The following is a 7,028-nucleotide window of genomic DNA, read 5'->3' on the forward strand; positions in this document are numbered from 1 at the left end:
GCTACTGGGGTCCCTATCTGAACCAGAAGCTGCTCCCTGAGGCCCAGACTACCTTGCTTATTACTGCACTAGCTAGGCCATATGAATGCATGCAACTCCTTGTGGCTCCGTGGGACAGGCAGCCTCTCCTGCACCCCAGCCCTCCCCTAGAAGTTAACAGGCCAAGGGTCTCACATTCCAAGTCTGCTGGGATCCAAGCTATTATGACCACAGATCACTATCATCTTAAAAACTGTTGAGCCAGTTGCTGGTGGTTCATACCTGTAATCTTAGCGACTCAGGACCCTGGCTGAGATCTGACGATTGTGGTTCCAAGCCAGCCTGGGTGGAAAAGTCCCCGTGAGATTCTTATCTCCAATGAACCAATCAAAAACTGGAAGTGGAGCTGTGGCTCCAAGTGGTAGAGGGCTAGCCTTGAGCAAAAGAGCTCCAGGACAGCGCCCAGGTCCATTTCAAGCCCCACAACCACCACCAACAACAACAAAAAAAAACTTTTGAGTACATATGTATCACTCTACTGCTACATCAGCACTATAAAATATGTGTGAGCACATATTGGAGGAAGAATTGAAAAGTAGCTACAAAGAAAGTCTCTCAAAGTTTCCCTGGGTCATTGCTCCCTCTCTGGGATTTTTTTTGCATGCACATTCAGGGTAGTGTGAGCCCTGCTCCTGGCATTTCAGGCATGGAAGAAACCTCAACAAGAGGGGACAAGCCCACCAGCATTTCTAACTCTGAGCTCCGGCCCTCGCTTCAAATTCAAGGACCCAGTTTGTGTCTATGCGGCATGGTCATACTACCACTCTGGGCCTCAGTTTCCTCTCCAAGCATATCGCCGGTCTTCTAAAGTCAGGTGGGAAAGAGATGGAGTCCAGTAAGGGTAGTTATTCTCTGTGCTATTACCAGCACTTAGAGACACACAGTAGAGTTCCAGGCAGCTTCATAACAGCCAAAATGGAGGTGAATAGTGGATGGCTGCATCCAGAGAAAGGGTGCAGGGAGCTCCAAAGGCTGACGCGGCCTGATTGGACATATTGTTAAGTGAAAAGGAGGCAAAGTGCAGAAAAGTATCATTAATGTTCTCTTCTCTATGAAGAAAGGAAAAATGAGAGTATCCATTTCAGCAAAAAGAAATAGGATAGAAAATGCAAAGACAAAGGAGACTGGCTACTTGCGGGCAGGGTGGGAGGGGGCTAGAGGAAGAAAATGGGCAGGAGGAGGCACCTCTCTGAATAGAACTTTTTTTACAGGCCTGATTTTGGAAAGTGCTCTGGGAATAATGGGGGGAGGGAGAGAGAGGAAAACCATAGTATTAAGGAGGTTCTAAAACAGACTACAAACAGAGACAAGTGAATCAAACTGTATCTCAAATGAACAACATAATGATATTGAAGGAGAGAGAGGGAAAAAAAGAATTAACCCAAGGAGCATCTGAAATTTGGACTGTGTGCCCTCAGGCTGAAGCCAAAAGGAACTCCAATATTGAATTCTAATTAGCAGATATCTTCTTGCAGAGGTAAGCAACTATGAAACTACTTTTGCACATTACAGAACCCAGAATATCTGTAAATATAGCAGGAAGATAGAAGCCAGCTTCCTCAGTCCTGGAGCAGGGAGTTAAAATATGGAAGTGGAAAAGGGTAGACTAAACTCTGCAGTGCTGGACTGGAGACATGAGGGTGAACGTGTGGGTGTACAGATGGAAAGAACTAAGTGAGGTAAGCATGTACATTCATGTGTGGACACCTACTGCCTGTCCACCTGTGGAAAAGCTGGGTACCCCAGAAACAATGGCCACTACTGACATCCAGAACTGGGGCTCGACCTGGATGATTCTAGAACAAGCGATCCTATAATACCTTGTTGTATCAAAAAAGTAAGAGGAACTTCCAAGAGAGATGAAACTTTCTCAAATGGGTAGAATTCTTTTTAATTATTAAACCAAGAGTTCATGTCTACATGAATACAAAAAAAATGTATACACTAATAAGGAGAGAAAAATTCCTCCCTAGCTGGGCATGGTGGTATACACCTGCAATCCCAACACTAAGGAAGCAGAAGCAGGACTGTAAGTCCAAGAGCATCATGGGCTACAGAGTAAGTCCCTGTCTCAAGAAAACAAGATGGAAAGAAGGGAGGGAGGGAGGGAAGGAGGGAGGACTCCTCTCCACAGTTAAGAACTAGAAATCACCTTTTGACAATCATACCCAAAGAAATAGAGTTATATTCAAGTAAGAATCACCAATGGATGTTAAAACCAATAGACGTAAGCCTGAGAAATAACAGGATACATAGGGAGTTTCAAAGTATCTCTCCACGTGACATTTTAAACTGGAAAAAAAAAATAACTACATGGAGAAACCAGTATATTGCCAGGTTGCCCAAGTCAACACTGGCAGCAACGGGACTGACAGTATGTGCCACCTGCCAGGATGTACTGAGAGACAGATACAGTAACACCCATACCAACCCTGCCCAAAAGCGCATAGTCTGAGCCTAATCCACAGGGAAATGACAGACAGACTCAAAGTCTGCAAAATAACTGGCTTGAATTCTCTAAATATGTAGGTGACCCAAGATACAGGAATTGTCCAAACTAAAAGCGATAAAGGCATAGGACAATGAGGATAATGCAAGATCATAGGTTCCCTTGGGCTATAAAGGACATTCTTGGGACAGTTGACAAAATCTCAATAGGTCTATACTGTGGTTATGGAAGAGCACTTCTTGTTTGAGGAAACACACACTGAAGTATTCAGGAGTAAAAGATCATCAGTCTTAAGAATTCAGAAAGTATGTGTGTATGAGAATACATATAGATAATCCATACATACACAAATACAGAATGTACATCTATAGGGTAAGTGTACAAACATATACATATACAGGATATAAAGCAACATTAACGTTTAGAGAATCTAAGTAAAGGGTGTCTTGGAATTCTTTGCACTATTCTTGCAACGCTTCTGTAAGTCTGAAACAGGTCAACATTTTTTAAAAGAGGAAGAAAGGAGAGGAAGCCGATTTCAGTAGGCTAGTAAACTTGATGTCATTATTTGTAAAGGTTTCCTTTGGCAGGCTACACATTTGAAAGATTCAGGTATTGTGACAGTAAGCTTTGTCAAGATAATAATGAGGAGTTGACTCTTACAAGTGGAATAATAACCACTGACTTACTCTTCTTTTGCTGTACGTGTTTCTGCTAGGCACTTCCCTTTTCTTTTCATTTCACTTCACTTTCTTTTCAAATTGCTAGCTTTGGCAGACTTCCTAACCTAGGCAAGATGAGAATGAAACACCTGAATTCTGCCTAGACTCTGATTTCAACCCCCATCACAGTGCATGACTTGCCAATGCTGGAATCGGGATGCATAAAAGCAATGCATTAACGGTACTCAAGAGAAAAAAGAGAAAAGAGCGCATCTTTGAGGAAAGAAGTGCAAAGGAAGTTATGAACAGAAACACCCCCATATTTCTCGAGGCCAAACAGCTCTCCAAATGGTGTATTCTCCTCACATCATCCTCAAAATTAATTCAGCTCTTATGGATTTTCCCCCAATATATAAAGAAGGAGGCTTTAACAAATAATTCTTTAACTGCCTTTATCAAATGTATATTACTTTTAATTTGTTTTAAGCAAAACCAAACGAAAAACCAATTTCTTTCAGTTAACTAGGGAATTAAAGTACCTTGCCAGGCAGTTATATGAGTCTAGAAAAAAAAATCCTTTAGAAAAATATAATTAAGTCTAAATGCTCTAAAACCACTAGTCTTATCAAAAGTTATTTTATTAACTGAAGCTCCAAGGATACAGATACCCAAATCAATTCATGTCAATATTTTAATGTCATGCATTAATTAGCCACACTAATAAAATCAGAAAGCACCTAATAATGAATGTCAGGGCCAAAGAGAGTGACAGGCTAACTAGCTGGGAAGAAACAGCATTGATTTAAATCTGTAAGTGTGGCCAATGTGTCCATTCATTGATTCTCTCAGGAAATACAAAAGGTTAGCCACAGGGAAACTCAAGAGTAGGCCAGAGGAAAGCCATTCTTGGGCTGTTTGTTCCTGTAGACTGATGCCAGGGAGCTTCTCAGGCACTTTAAGAGTTGGTGAGTAGCTGAATGCTGGTAGCTCAGGCCTGTAATCCTAGCTAAAAGGAGGCTGAAATCTGAGGATCATGGTTCAAAGCCAGCCTGGGCAGAGAAGTCCCCATAAGACTCTTTTTTTTTTTTTTTTTGGTCAGTTGTGGGGCTTGAACTCTGGGCCTGGGCGCTGTCCTCAGCTCTTCAGCTCAAGACAAGCACTCTACCACTTGAGCTACAGTGCCACTTCCGGTTTTCTAGTGGTTTATTGGAGATAAGAGTCTCACAGGGGACTTTCCTGCTCGGGCTGGCTTTGCACCACGATCCTCAGATCTCAGCCTCCTGAGTAGCTAGGATGACAGGCGTGAGCCACTGGCGCTGGGCCCCCCATAACTCTTATCTCCAATAAACTACTCAGAAAAAGGCAGAAGTGGCACTGTGGCTCAAGTGGTAGAGAATTAGCTTTGAGCAACAGAAACTTAGGGACAGCAGCAAGGCCATGAGTTCAAACCCCAGGACTGGGGAGAAAAAAAAGAGCTGGTGAGTAAAGCCAGACACCAGTGGCCCACACCCATAATCCTAGCTCTCCTAGCTACTCAGAAGGCTGAGATATAAAGATGGCAGTTCAAAGCCAGCCCCTAGCAGGAAAGTCTATGAGATGCTTATCTATAGCTAACTACCGAAAACCCAGAAGTGGAATTGTACCTCAAGTAGTAGAGTGCTAGCCTTGCACAAAAATGCTCAGAGAAAGTGCCCAGGCCTTGAGTTCACGCCCTCGGACCAATACACATACAAAAAAAGAGTTGATGAGTGAAACAGCCCCTCCCAGGGCCCTCCTGCCAACCAGAAGGGTGCAGGCTGCCAGCTGGGGGAGCCCGGAACAGGCCCACACCGCACGGCTTCTTGTACTTCTTAGCACCTTTTCAGCACTGAGTTTAGCAAGGTACAAACTCCCTCCCAGGGTCATTTAAAGAGAGCCATTGGATCCCTATGCACTTCAAGGACCTCATCTGTAAAGGGAGAGGTACTCCTGCTGAGCACTATGAGGTTGTTAGTACAGGAAGAACTGTGCATACTCTTGGGTCTACTGTTACTCTAATTAAATTAACACCCAATGGGTGTGCAACTAACTTTGTGCCGACACTGACATACTGGTGGTAGAAATGAGTTAACTGCCCTGCTTCCACAGAGCTAATTACTCTAAGAGATTTTTTTTTTACAGTATTATTAGAGGACTGGGAGCATGGCTTAGTGGTAAAGTGCTTTCCTAGCATGAAGCCCCAGGTTCGATTCCTCAGTACCACATACACAGAAGGGAAAAAAAACCACGCATGTACCTGTGCATGCATATGCACGCGCACGCGCGCACACACACACACACATGCACGCGTGCGCGCACAATATAAGAAAAGGGAGGAAAGGTATTATGATAAATAAATCAACTAAGAATGTGGGCTTCACAGTGTACAGTCCCTGAGTCCCATCCTCCACCCCTTTGCCAAAGATGATAGTTTCTCCATTCCTGAAAGGGCTCAAGAAGCCAGAGGCCAGGGATTCTGGTGATGGCTCCACCTGGGAGGTCCGAAGTAGAGTCCATCTCCAGCCTGAGCCTAACTCACCAGCCAGAGGCAAGAAGCCAAGCTCACAATGTACTTCCAGAGAACACTCTCAACCCCCAGAACCCTTTTGGTCTTCAGGATTCAACTGGAGCCTCTGGAGCCAACTCCATCTCATCTTTAAAAAACCTCTTAGATTCAAATGTGACACACATTCATTGAGCACCTACTACATGCCATGCAATGTCCTGGGCATGTTCAGGATTCTCTTTCCCACATTTGTATGTTAAAGCCCTAACACCCCTCCTTTGGTATGACTGCACTTGGAGATGGGGCTTCTAAGGAAATAATGTAGGTCATGTGAGATGCTGTGAGTGGGACCCATGGTCCAACAAACATCAGACTAAGCAAAAGGCAAGAAATGTACATCTCACCTGATCTGGAAGAAAGTTCTATTGTTAATATTTGTAGGGTTCATAAGCTTTGTAAATTAGAAAGATGATGATTATCATTGCAAAGGTTAAAATGTGTTTGTGACTTTAGGCAAGTGTAACTACACCACACTACTGTGAAACGGATGTAGTTACTTACTCTCAAAAAGAATTTTTTTTTTTATGGGGGGGAGAACAAACACCAGAAGGAGAGTGTGAGTGTGTGGTCCTCACACCAGCACACACACACACACACACACACACACACACACACACACACACACACACACACACACACACACACACACACAGTGCACAGGAAACACATGGTTGTCTGTAACACCAGGGGAGGCTCTCATCAGATACCATCCCTACTGCCATTTTCATCTGGGACTGCCAATTTCCAGAGCCAGGCGAAACAAATTTTCTGTTGTATGTGCCATCCAGTCAGTCTATGGATACCTGTTAAGGTGGCTGAAGCAGTTTCACATATACCAAGCCACGGCTGGATTGAATCTTTAACTTTCTGAATCTTTAACTATCTGCAGATGACTGCTCAGGCCTCCCTCCAGCCACTGAGACCCGGTTTGTAAAGACCTCTGGACAGACAAACAGTAGGCTCTGTGTAAGAGGGACAGATATGTATCTGGAACCACATAAGACCTTGAGAGCAGAGAGGCAGCTCCCTGTCTCCTCTTTACTCGTGTCCACGCACCTGTTTATAGGTAAATGTCCTTCTGTTGGCCCCATGGGGTTGAGAACAAGGCCAGACTCCCTAGCCATGGCAAGCTAGCCTCTGCTGAGCCACCCACTACCTACAGAGAAAGGAGGAGCTGGCGACAAGCTGAGGCCAGAGTGGCAGAAGATGAAATGGAGAGGCTTTCGTGGAGCATGGGGTCACTGGACCCTTCTGAGACTAGAATCTAAGCAGATCGTTCTCTGTGGGAACAAAA

General features: G+C 44.3%; 1 protein-coding gene across 7 annotated transcripts in view; it reads right to left on the minus strand.

The window, feature by feature from the left end:
- The window catches only part of Wdr25 (WD repeat domain 25), a 129,381-nt gene that overhangs the window by 71,148 nt on the left and 51,205 nt on the right, over positions 1 to 7,028 (minus strand). The gene's annotated exons all lie outside the window — the stretch shown is intronic.

The sequence above is a fragment of the Dipodomys merriami genome, unplaced genomic scaffold (assembly GCF_024711535.1).
Source record: "Dipodomys merriami isolate MVZ:Mamm:240054 unplaced genomic scaffold, mDipMer1.0.p SCAF_50, whole genome shotgun sequence".
Classification (NCBI taxonomy): Eukaryota; Metazoa; Chordata; class Mammalia; order Rodentia; family Heteromyidae; genus Dipodomys; species Dipodomys merriami.